The 20,625-nt window shown below is 35.6% G+C and overlaps 2 long non-coding RNA genes across 4 annotated transcripts in view; both read right to left on the reverse strand.

Annotated features, from left to right (window-relative positions):
• Positions 1-20,625, reverse strand: part of LOC141376355 (uncharacterized) — a 974,232-nt gene that overhangs the window by 269,099 nt on the left and 684,508 nt on the right. The window lies entirely within an intron of this gene.
• The window catches only part of LOC141376358 (uncharacterized), a 63,350-nt gene that overhangs the window by 30,479 nt on the left and 12,246 nt on the right, over positions 1-20,625 (reverse strand). Inside the window, exon 2 of the long non-coding RNA XR_012386296.1 lies at positions 6,521-6,600. This is a non-coding gene — a long non-coding RNA (uncharacterized lncRNA). The remainder of the gene's footprint in view (positions 1-6,520; positions 6,601-20,625) is intronic.

Raw genomic sequence — 20,625 nt, forward strand, 5'->3', positions numbered from 1 at the left:
CTCGATATGTTCAAAAAGCATGATTTATTCAGTGTTGATTTATCACAGATGAACAACCATTCTGCTGTGCCTTTATGCAATAATTCCAATGCCAAAACTAAGCAAAAAATGTCTAAAATATAACTGAATATTCTATTCTTGTTTACTGAAATGTTGTATAAAAGTAATATTTATTCATCCATTCATTTTCCTTCGGCTTAGTCCCTTATTCATAAGGTGTCGCCACAGTGGAATTAACCGCCAACTATTCGAGCATATGTTTTACGCAGTTGATGCCCTTCCAGTTGCAACCCAGTACTAGAAAACACCCATACACTCTCACATTCACGTACACACTCATACTATATGGTCTATTTCGTTTACCCAATTCACTTACAGTGTACAGTCCTTTTTTTAAGTTCAGTATTTGTGAAATTTAATTTCTAATCTATCGCTTAATAGTAAATTATTTAGTAATGGTAAATTGTGTTCTTTTCCCAGTACTGGGATGCAGCTGGAAGAGCCTCCACTGTGGCGACCCCTGATGAATAAAGGGACTAAGCCCAAGAAAAATTAATAAGTGAAATTATGTTCTGTGTTTAACGTTTTTCTAATTTGTTTAATGTTCTAATTCATTGAGCATGGTTGAGTCCACACACAACAAACACAAACAGCCAACTGAAACATACAGTTGAAGTCAGAATTTTTAGCTCCCCTGAATTATTAGCCCCCCTATTTATTTTTTCCCCAATTTCTGTAATTCCATGATGATTGTACATAATATTTTACTAGATATTTTTCAAGACACTTCTATACAGCTTAAAGTGACATTTAAAGGTATCAAGACATCTAACTAGATTATTAGGTTAACTAGGCAGGTAAGGGTAATTAGGCAGGTTATTGTATAATGACGGTTTGTTGTGTCCATATATCTTAAATGGGCTAATAATTTCAACTTTAAAATAGTTTTTAAAAAATTTAAAACTGCTTTTATTCCAGCCTATTGACCTTTTTCTAAAATGCGGAAGTGCGCCTGTTTTCGCGATTGTCTTAGAACTTCCGTTTCAGTCACCTATGGGAGAAATGACTAGGAATAATAAACGGCAAAAAAACGGTCAAACTACTTGCTCTACAAAAAAATGTTTGCATGAGTATACACACCAAGCAGAATAATATAACAGGGAAATATCAGTTTGCAACATCAAACAGCGAAACGAGCAGTTTTTAATGTCTAAAAATGAATGGAAGGGAATGACACCGGAAGTCTTGTGCTAAAAAGATTCAAATGGCTGCACCCGCTCGTCCGCGGAGAATAAGGTGAATATAAAACCAATAAGACTTTTCTGGAAGAAGGAATATTATCAGACATACTGTAAAATTTTCTTGCTCTGTTAAACATCATTTGGGAAATATTTCAAAAAAAGAAAACAAAATTCAAAGGGGGGCTAATAATTCTGACTTCAACTGTATATGATGAGTATTTAAAGTGCCATAAGACATAACTCTACAGTGTTCTTATAATAAGCAGAATGTTTTATCATCTGTTGGCTTGAAATGCATAAAAATGTAATGATAAATAATATGCAGTTTCTAGACATAAGCCCTCGGTATATCCTCTGGAGTCACACTTTGTTTTGGCTGTATGTTTTTAATTTTTCAAAAAAGAAAAATCCATTCCATTAAAATTTTCACTTGCATTTTATGAATCACCAAATAGCAGTTTCAGCTAAAAACATTCTCTAATGACCTACTGACTAGAAAAATTAACCTATATTTTAAATGTCTTGAATTACCAATGAAAATATGTTTAATTTTGCTGAACTATCTCCTTAAACCTGTAACTTTTAACCCAAAACATTTTAGAAACACAAACCCCAAGGCCGCAGCATAAAAGCACTTGAGCATATTTTCTAAAACTGTCCATTTAAACTACATTCAAACACAACGCTTGCCAGATTAAATAAAGAAGCTTCCTGTGAACAGCACTATTGCAAATCACTTCCTTGAGCTGCAATCTCTGAAATGAATCACTAGACGTAGTGGTTTTAGGCTACTTCCAACTCCAAAAACAAACCTATTTAATATTACATGACAAAAAAATATGGTCTACTTCAGTTTCTGCGTTCATACCCACAGTCCACAATTATTAATGATATTTACCCTCATCCCTGCAACTCGCCCTCTGCTTTTCTGCCAAAATCTTCTCAAGTCCCCCGAGATCCAAAATGCTGTTCCTCAAGAATTTTTCACACAATGTGTCTTTTTCTCTCTCTCTCTCAAGTCTCTGTTTCTCAAAGCTGGCATCGGCACAATCAGGCTCATGTTAGCAAGCAACAGACTTTTCCCTGCTGCCTGCAGCCATTATGAAACCATATTTTCAAACTTGTGCAGTACGGGACTATTTAAACAGTCCTGTCCAAAAACACACACACACACACACACATGAATAAAATACCATGGGCTTCAATATTTGAATAGCGCAGACCTATGACCCTGTTTTCTGTGGCTACTGTTTGTTAGCCGCTCATAGGAGAGGTTTGCGGGAGCAGTTTAGCTTTGTTTTTATGATATTTCAGCACACAATTTGGCACTGGATACTGCTGGAAGGGAGAATCTGAGCAGGTGAAGAAGGCGTCGGGCTCTCTCTGTTGTCTTTTGAGCTCGGATAAACAATACATTTACATGCTTATTTATTCAGGCCAGATATGGATAGATTACCAGGGATTCTGGGCAAGACCAAAAGAGGGAAAACAGACTTTTATTGGGACATTATTTGTATTATGCAGGCAATCACAGCGTCAGGCTGCGGCGTGAGTCATCTAATCACAGGTGTGACAGGAGCTTCAGTGGGACAGGGACATTACGGATAGAAAGAGGTCGTGATGCCCGCAGTGTCCCAACTTCACAAAGAAAAGGCTTTTGTCGTAGAATAGCCTCTTCTCGTATTTAGAGTGTTTTTTTCAGGTGCTTGGTGGCTTGCAGTGAGTGTTGGGTAAGTTACTTTAATAAAAGTAATAGATTACAAATGACGCATTACTACTGGAAAATTGTAATCTGAATACATTACTAATTATGTAAAAAGTAATCAGATTACTACCCAGATAGAATACGAATGTGAAGCACATTAGGCAGTTATGCGGCACTGGTGATCTTCCTTCGGCCCAGACAAAATGAATGTGAGCTTTTAGTGGCCCACCTGTATAATGGCAAAGGGGAGCCAAAGATGATTTAATTCATATATGGGCCATTTAAGGCAAGGATTTGTCACTTATGGCAAAATGTAATCTGAATGTGAGCCTAATGTGGCCCATGTGGAAAATGGTAAATTTGCCCCAAATGACCTATGACAAATGTGGGCCACAGTTGGCAAAAATTTGTGGTCTAATTATCTTAAAACATATGTGGACCACTTTTGGCAAGTATTCAGCACAGTAAACCCTGTCTAATGTGGATTTAAGACTAAAGTGGCCTGGAGAAGATATGACAAATGAGGCCCAATTATCTTAAAACATGTGTTGACCACTTTTGGCGAATATTTAGCACAGTAAGCTCTGGCTAATGTGGCTGTTAGCCTAAAACGGCCCAGAGAAAATATAGCAAATGTGGCACAATTATCTTAAAACATATGTGGACCACATTTGGCAAATATTTGGCACAGTAAGCACTGGCTAATGTGGTTGTAAGCCTATAGTAGCCCAGATGAGATATGGCAAATATGGGAGAGTGTCTCTGGCTAAAGATGGTGGGAGCTCAAAACAGCTGAGGTAAGATGTGGCAAGTATGGTACTGTTATCCTAAAACATATAATAGGTCACTTTTGGTAAAGATAAAGTACAGAGATCATTTTATAATTATAGCAGTCAAAGCATAGCTCTTTGACATGGCAAATACGGGTAGTAAGCTAATTTGTGGCCCAGATCTGGCAACCAGGAGCAGACCACCCTAGAGCCATCATTCCATTCAGTATGTGGTCTGGATGTGTGTCTGGTGTGGGCCGGATTTGGGCCAGAATAAAAGCAAACTGTGGCCCAGAATAGGGTCTTGTTCTGGTTCATTTGGTTAAATTCTGGCTGATATGTGGTATTTCTGTGGCTTAAGTGGCCCAGATCTGGCAAACAGGTGCGGAGCGCCCAAGTGCCAAGATTCCATACAGTATGTGGGCCAGATGTAAGTTTCTGGAGTGGGCCAGATTTGAGTCACATGACTTTTGCTTGCTGGGAAATTACTTTACTTTGCAAGTTACTTTAAAAACAAATAAAATAAACCCTTAAAAAATTATGACAGTAAACTGCAGTTCTTTCAGTAAATTACTATTCACGGAAAAACATTACAATGGTCCCATAATCATTATAATGACCCCATAAGCAGCTACACTTCTCTTTACTTTCAGAAGGTACCTTCACTCATGATCCTGTGCAAAAATTTAATTTAGCCTGTTTAGGCTAAGTTAGGGCGCTGTGTTTTTGGGCACCGGTGTCCTCCTTGGTGACAAGTATTGTCATAGAATGCTTTCTGTTTTAGTGCTGAACAAGTTGCTGGTTGAATTAAAGGCAGTTGAAAGTCCTTTAGAGACTGGACATAGACTGAATTTCAAAGCAATATTTTTGCTTTTACGTTTAATGAAATCAAAGTAATGTCAGTATTTCCACTTGAAGAAGCAGCCACTTTCGACAGCAACTATTTCAGCCCGGGTTCTCCATCAATTCAAAGCACATGCTTATTAACTGACGTTGCAGCAGAAAACGTTATTTAAAAGAAGCATTTTTTTCTTCCAACAACTATATTTGTAAGGTGAGCAACGCAATTACATTGACTTTAAATGTAATCAAATTACACAAATTCAAAATGTAATTCGTTACATTAATGTGTTTCTCAAAAATGTAATTAGAGTAATGCGTTAGTGTGGAACATGTTACATCCAACTCTGCTTGCAGTATTTGAATTGTCGTAGTTAATTAAATGTGTTTTGTGTGCATTATTAAAATTACCAATCTATATGGGAAGCACATAGTTTTAGTACTTGATTTGATAGTAATCTTTAAAATAAATGAGCTCTGCTGCACATTCTGAAACTTTGTCATACATTCAGGTTCATATAAGGAGAGTCAGGACATCAAGAACAGAAAATATCGAGAAAAGAAAAAAGAAAACAGACCAAAAGCAGTGAAGTGGGAAAAACAAACATTAAAGGGTTAGTTCACCCAAAAATGTAAATTATGTTATTAATTTATCACCCTCATGTCATTCCAACCCCCCTCTGAGACCATCGTTTGTCTTTGGAACACAAATTAAGATATTTTATCAAATAATTTGTGACTTTGACTGTGAAAGAAGTTTGTTCGCCAATTTCTTCAGCATTACAGCAAAATATGCATTTATGACACTTGCATTTTGCACTGGTAACTGTATATGCACACCCAGACTTGATAAGGGAGAGAAGATACAGTGCTCTGCATACTTGAGTACACCCCATATTGAAAATGAATATTTTTTATAAATATAGGCAATGCATTTTGGTGCATTTAAACAAAACAGATTTATTAAAGATATATTTATTAAAATAATATTTTAGTCGCCAAACATATTTAGAAATTAAAAGATAATACAATTAAATTCAAGCAAAATATTGCAAAATATTTCAGCAGCATTTACCTACAAAATTTAAAATATTTTTTTTATTTTATTGTATATTTTTATTATTTGTATTTAATATTTTTCTATAGCATATAAATTTGACTGTACTAGTTTTTGGACCGTTATCATAAATATTTTTGTTAAATAAGCTTCAGATTTTGGTTTGGTATGATGTATATGTGAACAGTATTGTATTTATATATATATATATATATATATATATATATATATATATATATATATATATATATATATATATATATATATATATATATATATATATGTACTATTTTATTTACTGCCAGAAAAGTGCCTAATTTGAAGAAGTTCTAAACTATGTGTATGAAAATGTGCATTTTTTAAAGTAGGTGTGCCCCCAATGCCCAACTGTAAACCTACCCCTCATTGGGGGAAAAGCAAATAGTACTAAAATAAACAAATAAGACTGGACAAATTAATATTAATTAGCCATAATTCAAAAAGCTATGAATTGTGATGATATTGCATTGGTAATTAATAATAGAATGTCATATTTTAGGTTAGCTAATCCTTTTTTTTTCTGTTTCCCAGTACTGGAATGCGACTGGAAGGGCATTCGATGCTAAAACATATATGAAATAAACATATGCTGGAAAAAACATATACTGGAATAGTTGGCGAAATAATCGCTCTGACGACCCCATATAAATAAGGGACTGAGCCAAAAAACAATCAATGAATAATCCTTTAGGAAAAAGAAGTGGCAAGAAGCAGTATAGATTCACAGACAACCAAGTAATGTACAATGCAGTAAATATGTGGGAATGGGAAGTCAGAATCAGTTTGTATATCCTGGGTTAGTGCAATAAATAAATAATAAATAGACAAACAAAAACAAGACCAGAAACAGTGTAGAAGTACAACCAACCTTTAGCAACTTAGTAGGATGGCAAGAGTATTTCAGAATCTGCTTCAGAATTCAAACACAGTCAAGTTTTGTGGAAGAGTCTGAAAAAGAGAAAGTCAAGAGAGACGCATTTTTGTGGGCAGTAGGGATTTGTTGATGTCATAGGTCAGAGAAGAACGACTAGACTGCTTTAGCGCCTTCAACTGAAATCTGTTTAACATTCAAACCTTGAAGCAGAGTAGCTCCGGCATCAAAAGAAAAAAATAGGGTAACACTTTACAATAAGGTTCATTAGTTAATGCATTTACGAACATAAACTAATCATGAACAACACTTGTACAGCATTTATTAATCATAATTGAACATTTACTAATGCATTATTAACATTCAAGTCGATGCTTGTTAACATTAGTTAATGCACCATGAGTTAACATGAACTAACAATGAACTACCGTATTTTCATTAACTAACATTAACTAACATGAACAAATACAGTAGTAAATGTATTGTTTATTGTTTGTTCATCTTAGTAAATGCATTAATTAACATTAACTAATGAACCTTATTGTAAAGTGTGACCAAAAATAGAATAAACTCCTTTCAGATAACAGCAATCTGAGCATTTGATTCACATGGACTCACTAACTGAACAACAGACGAGTGGACAAAAGCTGCCTGGTTTGATCGGTCTTGATTTCTACTGCAACATTTAAATGGTATGGGGTCAGAATTTGGTATAACACCAAACCGTTTCAAGCTGATTAAATTACAACAAGCTGATTTGACTGTGCTACATCGATAGACTGGTGAAATGTCTTTTGGAGAATCATGTGTGCTTATTTTAGTTAGCCTAGGGGAAAAAAGGGAGATGCATTTTACTTTCATCCAAAACAACAGCATTAAGACTTCTTATAAAAGACTCTGACATTGAAGAGTCATATTTAAAACTGTCAGGGAGTTCGGCTATGAAATGAACACAGCACCAAAACGCATCCGAACACTCAACAACATTTTCATTAAATAAGAAAAATATCAAATCAAGTGGCATTCACTTTAAAAGGAAAGAAGCACTTCAAGCGAGCCACTTCATCCATGAAATTAAAGGGATCTGACTTGCATCCTAAAAATAAAACCACCTTGATGCCAGCTGTTACACAAAAGAAACCTGACTTGAAATTTAGACGTTTAAAATTGCAGCTGAAATGTCCAAATGCTACTGTATACAACGACAGCTTAAATACATATTGGGAAAGCAAGAGGTGAACATTGTCACTCTGTCTGGATGGCCATCCATCTGGTCTGCAAAATGAGGTGTTGCTATGCACTGTACGATCTGGAATGTATCTTTAACATGAGCATTTGTGCCAATTCATCTGGTATCATTTCAACCCAAAACGAAAGTCATTAAAGTTACCTTTAAGTGACTTGCAATGCGCAGCTTAGTTTGATGTATGATGTAATTTCAATTGAAACAAGAAGGGCGGGACATGCTGAGTAACTCATAGATTTTTAAATAAATAAATAAACTATAAGTGTTTTGTTTATATCACAAGTTGGGTAAGTTACTTTTAAAAAAATAGGTGATAAATGACTGATTACTGCTGGAAAATTGTAATCTGATCACATTACTAATTACTTCATGTAAAAAGAAATCAGACTACTATTTACTTTGAAGTTATTTTTAAAACATGTAAATAAAAATATTAAATAAACTGCAGCTTTTTCAGTAAATTAATATTCACTGAAAAACATTACAATGGGTTGATCACAGCAGCTTAACATATTCAAAAGACTTAAATAGTTTGCTAAAATTCTCTAATCATTCATTTGTTACAATATACACAACCTGTTTGTTTTTATAACACAAAGGAAAAAAATTGATACCTGTAAACACTGAGATCCGTAGTATGAAAAGGCACTGCGGTGTTTGGGTGTTCTGTGTTTATCTGAGGTAATTAGTCTACCAGAATGTGTACATTCCAAAGTATGAAGCTGATTGATCCGTTCTTGTCACGTGATTCACAGTTTTCAATTGGGTGCACCTGGGAAATGCAAGCACACACAATATGCGCTTCTAATATTTACATTTACAAGATACCTTCACTCCCAATCCTGTACAAAAATCTCTGTGCCGCTGTGTTTTTTGGGTGTCGGTGTCATCCTTGTTGACAAGTATTGTCACAGAATGCTTTTAGTTCAAGTGCTTGAACAAGTTGCTTGTTGAGTTAAAAGCAGTCAAAAGTTCTTTAGAGACTGGACATAGACTGAATTTCACAGCAACATTTTTTGTTTTTACGCTCAATGAAATCAAAGTAATGTCTGTATTTCCACTTGAAGAAGCAAGCACTCTCTTTAGCAGCTATTTCAGCTCATCTTCTCCAGCAATTTAAAAGCACATGCTTATAAATTGATGTTGCAGCAGAAAACGTCATTTAAAAGAAGCATTTTATAGTTGTAAAGTAACACAATTACATTGACTTTATAGTAACTGTAATCAAAAATTTGTATTGTATTTGAACACATTACTGTGTTCCTAAAAATATCATTAGAATACAGTAACGCGTTACTGTGGAATGTTACACCCAACTCAGGTTTTCATCCACCTATTTTTGCGCACATTTTGATAATGCTGGAAATGCCAAGATGTCCAAGTTTTTTTTTACAACTGAGAAAGAAAAAACACCCATTATCAAACTCGTTTGCTATTATTTGCTCTCACACCTCTAAATGTAATTTATTATATAAAAGGCCAACAGTTGCTTCTCCTATTGCAGTAAATTCCATTTTTTTGATTTTGATTATTGGTGACAGTTTTTAGAAAGTGACATTTTTGTTTAAAATCAAAGAAAAAGTGCTCAAAAAGCCTAAATATTGTGTTGGTTCATCAGAATAAACAGCAAAAAATCAGTTTAAGCCTCCAAGGCAATCAAAAAAAGTGGAAAAAATATTAAAAAGCATTTATTCAAATAGCTAATCCAATTTTCACAGAACATTTTGTTCTTTTTGACCTATTGGATGGAAAGAGTGCTTTATTTGCAAATGCTTTATTAAAAAATTACAGTTTTGTACACACGTTTAACTCATATATTTGGATGGAAACAGCTATAGTTTGCTAGACAGATCAACACTATTTGTCTATTGTCTATTTTTTTTTTTTTTAGGCGAACACTTGGTTACAAATTTCAGCTGCAGCAAAAGCATCATGTGTGGGGGTGGGACACTTCAGATTGCATTTGATTGTTCAGAAGATCTGATGAGAAACTGAGTTTTAGGGGATGTATAATAAATCATTGAGCGATAAAGGAGAAACTGCAAGTTTTAAATGCTTGTATCTTCCAAATGAAAATTTTGTCACTATTTTGGAGCTCAATGGCTATAGATAAAGATAAACCTATAACATATAGATATAAACAATCAAACATCTTTCATTTTGATTTCAAGGGGGCTTAAAACAAGATTTCAAGTTGAACTCCTTTGGACGCATTAAGGAAAAAGCAACACCTGTGCTGAAGGTGTGGGTCAGAAGGCTAATAAAGACTCCCGGGGAAGTTTCTGGAACGGCGAGTAGAGAAGCATCGCTGGAAGCTGGACTGGTGGAGGTGGAGTGGCAGCAAGCCATGATAGCGGGGCAGGTGGTGCGGTGAGAGGCTGGACGGGTCAGAGGACAGAGGTGTGAGGTCTGGACCCAAGCTGACGGGTCAGAGAGAGCCAGCTGGCTGACCACACCACACAGCTGAATGAATCTAAGGTTACAGGCAAACTATGGAAAATGGAAAGCTGAGGAAAAGGTAGGTAAATATGATATTAGCAATACTCTTTAATGTCCAAATGTTTACACAAGCAAACATGTTTGAGCTACAGTTTAAAATGACACTAGGTTTATGCAGCTTGCTGTCAACGAGTGCAGGGAAAATGCAAATGTATTTTCTTGTCAACTAGCAGAAACAATGTTTAATTTTTGCTTTTTATTTCAGTTAACATAATTATGACACAAAAAAACTATTGTTTTTGTTTTCTATAATAACCCTAGTTCTAGTTTAGGTTAAAACTTTGACCTATGAAATAAAAAGTTAATTAATTTAAGGTATTGATTTTATATATATATATATATATATTTATTTATATATATATATATATATATATATATATATATATATATATATATATATATATATATATATATATATATATATATATATATATATTTTAATAAATTGAAGAATGACCCGTCTTGTCTAGTATGTTGTGCTCGGCTAGAGTCAACTTGGGTCGAGCATTCATTTTCTGTCATTGTATTTATCATTGTATGAGTGCCGGCTTGGTCATGCTTGGGCCGTGCGCGCTCCCGATTGATGCTGGTGAACGAGGTCTGTGCGTGCTCGGGATGTGCGCTCTTGTCCCGGTGTTTGTGTTTGTTCTGTCTGCAGCGTGCTATTTCATTCTCAGCGTCTCAGTCTAGTTGGTTTCGGTTGGCTCTGGGATGAATTGTGCATGTTGCGTGTGTGAGTGCACAGTGAGTGTTTTTATTTATCGTGTACTTGTGGCTTGTGTTCAGTCTTTTGTTGGTGTTGTGTTTAGCACGAGGCTCATGTTTAGGTGTTCAGGTTGAATGTTTTCCCTCTAGGGATTATTTTTGTTCCCTTTGTTTTTTTTTTTTATTATTATTATTAATAAACCGATTTGAGTTCCTGCACTTCAGTACTCGTCCTTTCCCCACCTAAAACCATGATAAGTTTACACACAGCTTTGTTGGTTTACAAAAAAAATATCAAACAAACCTAATCCTGTTGCACCACCACACTTGATTTTAATTGTATTGTAAAAAAAAGAAGAAGAGAGAATTGCTCTTACACTTTATATTTTCAGATTTTTTATTGTGTATTAATTCTGGTACTTCTACCATAAATCGACAGATCTACTATTTGGAAGAGGTTGATATTTATGGAAATTATTTGATGTGTTGAAAAAAAAATGCATTGTGTAAACGTAGTCATTAGGAGTAAAGAAATACAATGCAACATTTGGGGGGGGGTATTAAAAAATTTAAAAAAGTTACTGTAAGTTTTAGTGCATAAAACATTGAAAATATTGACTAAACATGGCAGGACGTTTTGTAGGTAAACCTCAAAATGGGAAAAAAAAAAACTATTATTTTCTTACTCTGCTTCAGCCTACAGAAATAAGTTTGTTTGTTTGTTTGTTTTAGATTCTGCAAGAAAAGACTGATGATCATTGAGAAAGGCACTGGGCAAGTGCAAGTAAAAAATGTTGAGTTTGCTTAAGGGGAGCACTTAAAAAATGTTTCAAGAGCTGAAAATTTCAGCTCCAAAAATATGTTCACGGATGCCTTATGGATCAGGTCCAGCTCTGTATCAAAGTTCAGGCAGTAATGATGGATCTTACCTTAAAGATGAGCACCCTGAGGAGCCAAAACACACAAAAACCTGACTCTAACAATACCGGTAAAGATTCAACAAATATTAAAGTAGAATAAATGTGCCAGTATGTAACACAGAACACAATTCAAACACTTCAGCAAAGCCCCGCGGCGCTAAAAGACAACTCTGTAGCATAATACAACTGCGCTAACATGCTAGCCCGCTAATAGACTGTGACGTACTGTTCCATTAGATTACTCTCTCTCAAGCTGTTCTTTCCAATCTGCTTCAATTCTGAAGTCAGACATGAACATGCTGGCTGTGTGGCCCGTCTATGTGAGGTCTCTGGCGACGACAAACTGTGAACCTGCAGTCTGAGGTGAATTAGCCTGAGGCAAAGTTCTCGTGTGATATTATTCATTCGAGCGATGGACAAAAGGAAGTACTGACACAGCAGCAGAATAAATGAGAACAGCAAGATAGCTTTTTATCATTCTTGGCCACCCAGACTCAAGAAATAAAATGAATGTGGTGATACGTTGATTCTTGAACTTGGCAGTGTTGAGGAGTGTTAGTATTTTAAGGAAACAGATGTGTGATTGTGGAAGTATTTTATTATACTATGTATACATTTATTGTAGGAGTTCGGATATCAAATAACAGGATACTGTCCTTTAGGTTTTAGGTTGCTGTGACTTTATCTTCATCAGGATCCTTTAACACCACGGATAGTATAGTTCAAACCAAGAATATAGTCAGAAAAATAAACCCAAGCATTTATTCAGTTGTTCAAATGTAAAATAAGCTGAAAAGACATTTCAGGGAACAGCAGCAGATCACTGAATTTACCCAGCAGGCACACAATGTTAACATGATGTCAGATTGAAGTTGTACTCCAATGTCATGGAATGCTGCATTTTGGGTGCAAATCAAACATTAGAACCCAATGTCAGACCGACTTTAATGTCCGACAAGTGTTGCATTTTGGTTACTTTCCAACAAATCAGACATTGAATTTTCGTTGCCATACCTGACAAATTAATGTCAGTACTTGATGTCAATATGTTGGTTTAAGCTCAGCGTTGGATTTTGGTCACTTTCCAACCTAAAATCAATCAAATATCAACATCATTTCACATCGTTTTTGGACGTCAAAAAAGCATTGTCTATAAATGCTGGCAACCTAAATCTAACCTAATATTAACATCTTGACAGCTGACTCCTAAGTATATCCATATAGTAAAAACTGTATTTACTTTTTAAAGATTGGAAGAGATTAATGTGTTTTGTTGCAGTGCTTCTTGCCCAGTGTGTGACTCACTTTAGATTTGGTCTTAATCAGGCACTGTAGATAATTGATTCTGACCAAGGTAGATCTTAAAAGCAGCAAGTATAGAAGAATGGCATGACAGTTCACCGGAAATGCCCAGAATGGCTAATCGTAATCCACTGTAATGCATATGGTCAGCTAAAGCATAAATAAAGCCCAAAATATGTTTGAAGATATAAAGAAAACAAGTTTGCATAATTGTTTCTCTGAAAAAAAATAATAAAAAATTCTACAGTCAGTTGTTATTCTTTGGAATGTTCATTTTGTGTCGATGTTTTTGTTTGGTTTTACCCAACTACTGCAAATTTGCAATTTATGGCTGTTTTGGATTGGGATAACCTCAATTTTGGGGTTATTTTAACCTAGAATGTCCGGTTGTTTATTTAGCTTAACATATTTGATTTATGTGACTTTTTGCAGATATATTAACTTATTTTTCATTCATCCATTTTCATTTCGGCTTAGTCCCTTTATTAATCAGGGGTCACCACAGTGGAATGAACCACCAACTTATCCAGCATATGTTTTACACAACGGATGTCCTTGCAGCAGCATCCCAACACTGGGAAACACCCATACACTCTTGCATTCACACACATACACTACGTCCAATCTAGCTTATTCAATTCGCCTATACCACATGTCTTTTTGGTATACAGTTGGTACACCTGGAGGAAGCTCACGTGAACAAGGGGAGAACATGCAAACACCACACAGAAATGCCAACTGACCCAGTCGGGGCTCGAACCAGCAAACTTCTTGCGGTGAGGTGATCGTGTTACCCACTTATTTTTAATCCTTTAAATTCACTTATTTTCAGATTATTTTTTAGATCCTAAAAAACATCCTAAGTAAAACATTCATTTCAGGCTGCTGATAAGCCTGTCAGGCTTTATTTTGCAATAACTTCCAACTGTATGTACATTATATCTTATTTATAACACAGGTCGGATAACTGATTGGTCAATCATGACAATATAGATGTGATAAAGTATACCAATATAACAGCCACTTAAACTAATAACACAGAGTGTCATCTGGGTACTTTGAATAATGATTGTTAATAGGGGTGTGTGAACATACACTGATCTCACTCTGCAGATATGCTTGTGTCTGGAACCACAAGTAACTTTGTTGTTGTAACAGCTGAGAGAGGAGATAAAGCCTTACCTCCTGAACATGCCAGCAGGTCAATGGGGCCACAGAGAGAGAGAGAGAGTGAGAGAGAGAGAGAGAGAGAGAGAGAGAGAGAGAGAGAGAGAGAGAGTTTACAGCTGTCATTTTCTTCATACCTGGGTTCTGATGTTCTTCCCTGTCAGTGAAAAACTGTCCAGCAAACTCATAAGCAATGAATTGTGCACAGTTATCTGTTTAAGTAGTTGGATTGTTTTAATTACTCGTGGTCTCCTCCCTCCCCTTAGTAAGCCAACGCGATATAGCGCATATGTGATAAATGACATCGGTACATAATAACTGGTTATGGTCAGGGCTTAATTTGTGCCGGAATAAACAAGATCTGAATTTGGTACCTCTGAAATCTGATCCAACATCTCATTTTACTGATCTCCCTCCTCACACACACCCCTGCTTTACACTTACTTCCACGACTTCCCAACCCTCCTCTTTCCCCCACATCAGCTCTTTACTTACGTCGACACCTCTCCCCCACCATGATGCTAAATCAGTTACCCCAATCTGTTCAGGGACCTGACTATTTACAAATTAGGCTCTGGTTATGATTATTACTGAACCAAATTGTCTAGATGTTCAATATTTTTTAATTAATACACAGGTATTTTATTTATTTATTTCAAAAGCATTGTGTCCTAGTAGTGAATAATCACTCTCAATGTGAGGAGGTCTTAATTATTTAATTGCCAATCTAGCCTGTAATCATTACTTGCATGAATAGGAATAAAAGATGTTTTCATTTTACTGCCTCTAAAGTTCCTATCAACTGAAAACCACCGTAAATTATAGGTACAAATACATTTTTGGAAAAATGTTGACAGAGGCACATTTTTCCACCGAGCTTAGTAAAAATTCTGCAGTCAAGTGTCATCCTATAAACATTTAAATTTTGGTTAAGAATCCTGATGAGGAGGCCAACTCCACTGACAAGACACAAGCCTGTTATAGTGACAGTCTGAGCAGACAGAACACAAGTAAACGTCAGGCGTTTTCTCAAAGCTGCGAATATTCAGGGAGACACCTGCCTGCGAGCATTTGTCATCCTCAAGGCACTTCGGTATTGTTAGTTTATCATCCCAAAATAATTTCGCTCTGTTTTCAGCTCAAAGAAACCAAAAAAAAAAAAAAAACCTGACTGATGGGAGCATCTTCTGGAGGAAGAGTCTAGTTCAAAGACTGGAAGTCACCGGGTGGCAGATCTCCGGGGAGAAGTTGACATGCTGAAGATAGGCAATGCAGGTAAATCAGATTCTGCAACATCTTTATTAAACAGATCACATCTCTCTTACATCCTGAGAGCCAGGGGCAAAAACCTAATTAGAATGAAACTGGAACAAAACAGAAATGTGTTATATGACAGAAGCCAGACGTATGACAGAATTAATGATTTGAGACGAGTCCGTCTGAGGAGCTGACAGTCACGCAAAATCTTTATGACAAGTCAAACTCTGCTACAAATTCGGTTGCTGTGCAATGCGTAAATGGTCTGAAGATGGAAAATTGATTGCTACCATACAGCAGGAATCAAAATTAGACTATTGAAAATTTCCTCAATTTTGAAATCACTGCTTACCCAGATAGCATACGAATGTGGGCCACTTTAGGCAGTGGTGGTCTTCCTTCGGCCCAGATAAAATGAATGTGAGCCTTAGGTGGCCCATCTGTACAATGGCAAAAGGGACCCAAAGATTCCAATTCATAAATGGGCCATTTAAGGTAAAGATTTAGCACTTATGGCAAAATGTAATCTGAATGTGAGCCTGATGTCGCCCATGTGGAAAATGGTCAATTTGGCCTAAATGACAGAGGACAAATGTGAGCCACAGTTGGCAAAAATGTGGCATGGTCATTTAAGGGTAATCTGGGTCTAAACCCAAAGTGGCTCACATGTGAAGTTGCAAATGTGGCCCAGTTATCTTAAGACATATGTGGGCCGCTTTTGGCAAATATTTGGAACAGTAAGCTCTGGCTAATGTTGCTTTGAGCCTAAAGTTGCCGAGTGAAGATTTGACAAATGTGGCTGTTATCTTAAAAAAATATGCGGGCCATTTTGGGCAAATATCCAGCATAGTAAGCTTTGGCTAATGTGGATGTGAGCCTAAAGTGGCCCAGAGAAGATATGGCAAATGTGGCCCAGATCTGGCAAACAGGACTGGACTTCCCAAGTGCCATCATTCCATTTGGTGTGTGGGTGAGATTAGTATCTGGTGATCTAAATATCTGGTGTGGACCAGATCTGGGCCAGAATACTGAAAACTGTGCCCTAGAATAGGGTCAGTTCTGGTTTTTGTGGTTGAATTATGGTATGTGGTATTTCTATGACTTAATTGTGGCCCAGATCTGGCAAACAGGAGCACACTGCCTAAGTGCCATCAATCCATGCAGTATGTGGGCCGTATGCAAGTTGCTGCTGTGAGCCAGATTTAAGCCACATGAATTTTGCGAGCTGAGTAGTTCTTCAGTGTTTGAAGCCAGGTGTACACTGTGTAAATTCCATGTAATTTCAGCAAACTCACACTATTCATCTTTTTCTTTGTGTACGAGCAGAGGCAGTCATTAGAATCTTTTTGACATGAGACTTCCGGTCTTATTTACTTCCATTCATTTTTAGACATTAAAAACAGCGTGTTATGCTGCTTGATATTACAAACTTATATTTTGCTATTTTATTTTACTTGGTCTGTATAGTCATGCAAACACTTGCAGAGAGAGTAGATTGACCGTTTTCTGATGTCATTTCTCCAACAGGCAACTGAATCAGATGTTCTAAAACAATTGCAAAAATGAGCACACTTCCACATTGAAGAAAAGGGTCAATATGGGAAGATTACATGTGATGAGGTCAAAGCTTGTGATTCATGTGCACATATTGTATGGTCTGATTGTTCAGCAACACATTAACTGCTCTCACTATTGCTGTTACTGAAATCGCCAGCCTATGACCCCATTCACTACTCCCATTAATTACTCCCAGGGCTGTCTATATCGAAGTTCATTTTTAGCCACACCCTGTTGGTGTTTCGTAACTTTTTGTGAGGTGGGTTGTTAGCCCAACCCCCAACCTGGAGGACCAGGACATACACACATATGCTACGGACATTTAAGCTTACCCAATCCACCTATAGAGAATTTCATTGGACTTGTGGGGGAAACCGGAGCACCTGGAGTAAACCCACACAAACAAAGGAAGACCATGCAAACTACACACAGAAATTCTAACCGATCCAGCCGAGGCCAGAACCAGCATCCTTCTTGCTCTGAGGCGACATTACTACCCACTGTGCCACTTTGCCGTCTACTTTGTTTGTGTTGTACTACTTGATAATTCCCTCAGACAGATTAGATTTTAAACTTTTTGGTCAGACCCTGTGATTGTTATTTAACACTGAGTGAGCTGTCTGTCTGTAATGAAACTAATTATTTTGATTTCTGTCATGTGTACAAACGCTACTTTAATTAGATAATATTTTATTTTGAAACTTACACAGATAGGATTTTGCCTTGGATCTTGTGGTCTGACGCGGAAATTCATTAGGTGCGCACATTCTCACAGCACATTTTGGGTTTATCTAGCTCAGAGATTGGCCCAGAGTAACCTTTGATTTGCCCGCCATCCCATCTGAGAAGAGAGGGAGAAGGTTGAGGCGAATGCCTTTAACAAAGATCACCATTTCTAACTTAACATAACCTTTTGTTTATTTTTATCTTTATTTTTTTATTGTAGAGCTACAAAAATGCAAACTGAATGTTTGCATTAAATGTTGTGCATAAATCAGATTTTTGAAAATGTAAATGCTGTCAAAATAAATGCTCGAAGATAGAAGCCAAAGATAGAAGCCAATGCACAAGACATTGATAAGCAAATCAATAAAAAGTGATTATAAAATGTATAAAATATATTTAATTATTAATACAATTAAAGTAATTTTTGAAGTATTATGTATTTTAAAATCTTAATAAATTAGCCAATTAACCATGGTGACTTTAATGTAAAAGTTTGATAGATTTACCTTCGGTCCAACACCCTCAATCAAGTTTGGGTTTTGGTCGTTCATTAAAAAAAAAATTGGGGCACCTCTGATCTAACTGTTGAGTGTACGTGGGTTGTACATTCATTATTGCGTTGCATTGGGGGATAGATCGAGTGCACTTCAGAACATCCACTATGGATTTGGACACCACTAGAACTGGGTTTGTGCACTATTTAAGTATATAGGGGCAATTTCTGAAAACAGCCATGTGACATCAAATTCATGTCAACCACCCCATCTTCTTCTACTTTTGTTTAATGGTGGTTGACTAATCAGTATATGGTGCATTATATATATATATATATATATATATATATATATATATATATATATATATATATATATATATATATATATATATATATATATATATGAATCTGCAATTCTGAGTGTGCTTCACACAGGTGAGTGGGCTTGACAAACCACCTGTAGGTGACCCTTTTTCCTCTCCATATGCAACAGACACTTTCTTACAGATGCTCCGATACATAGACAAAAAAAAAAAATACCATAACTAAACAATATTTTTCCCTGTCAGTGCATCTACATGCTACGCTCTAGTCATTTGAAGTGCTTCTTTTATCCTCATTTGTAAGTTGCTGTCGATAAAAGCATCTGCTAAATGAATGCATGCAAATGTAGCAACAACTAAAATTCTATTAAAATTATAATAATGAAAACATCATGATTAAAAAAAAAATCTTTAAATTGATCTATTATAAATGTTGCTATAGGCATAGCCACTGTATATTTCATACTTTCTACTGAACACCTCCCTCTTACATCCACGTCTCTCAGTAAAGGCAGAATCAGACTGCATTTATTCATTCATTCTTTTTGTATTCAAAATGGAATGCATTGAAATAATACAGAAATGCCATTTTTGGCCAAACGTTTTTTTTTTTTTTTCTTGTATACAGAATTCATCTCACTCCCACGTTTCACAGCACTAAAGAAACAGACAGTATTCAATAATTCATCCTTTTATTTTTGTGTATAAAAATGATGTGATAAATGCAATTTGTCACCTCATACAACATTCATGACTTTAATTCAAAGATTTTTAAAATATTGGAAACCATTCAGAATAAAAAAAAAAAACTAAAATGTCCTTGTTATTCAAGAACCCATCTGTCTTTAATCACAGTGCTTGGCAATAAGATATGTGCTTCATAACATTAAATGACTCCTGCGGTGCGGCAAATCACAACAGTTACTGTACAATGATTTCCAGATAATCTCCAAACACATTGAGCAGCTCAATTCAGAGCTGTCATTTAAAAGTCAATGCATTTTCTGTGAGTGGCGGTGTGCTAGAAAAGAAGATTCTGACAGGGACACTGATGCGAGAGGAAATCTGAAGGTCACTGCAAACTTTACCAACTAAACGAACAAAAGACTTCAGCTAAGCACTTTATTCTTGATACCTGGTTTTGTACTGTTATACACTGTAAAATCCAATATGCTCAGAATAAGTTCATTCATTTCAAAACATAAACTTAATGGCATCATTTAATGAATGTGTATTTTTTTTATTAAGTACAATAAAGTTTCCATGACTTTTAAGTGAAAGTAATTTATTTTTATTTAAAATGTTTGGTTACGCAGTTTATTGAAAACACATTTTCTACATTTCAATTGAAGACAGAATTATTAGCCCTCCTGAAGTATTAGCCAACTGTGCATTTTTCCCCAATTTCTGTTGAATGGAGAGATTTTTTCCCCAACACAATTCTAAACATAATAGATTCAATAATATCTAACTGATTTCTTTTATCTTTGCTTTGATGACAGAAGATCATATTTTACTAGCTATTTTCCAAGATACTAGTATTCAGGTTAAAGTGCTAATTAAAGGCTGAACTAGGTTAATTTATTTAAATAATTGTATAATGATGGGGTTTTTTTTTAACTAATTTTTTTTTTTTTTTTGTAGACAATCTGAAAAAAAAATGCTTAGAGGGGCTAATAATATTGACCATACATTGTATTTGTTTATTTATTGTTATTAAAAACTGCATTTATTCTAGCCAACATAAAAAAAAGAAGACTCTCCAGAAGAAAAAAAAAATATTATAGGAAATACTGTGAAAAAAAATCCTTGCTCTGTTAAACATCAGTTGGGAAATATTTGAAAAAGAAAATAATTTTAACTTCAACTTTACGTAATAATAAATGATGTTTTTGCACAGTTCT

The sequence above is a fragment of the Danio rerio genome, chromosome 10, assembly GCF_049306965.1.
Source record: "Danio rerio strain Tuebingen ecotype United States chromosome 10, GRCz12tu, whole genome shotgun sequence".
NCBI classification, from domain to species: domain Eukaryota; kingdom Metazoa; phylum Chordata; class Actinopteri; order Cypriniformes; family Danionidae; genus Danio; species Danio rerio.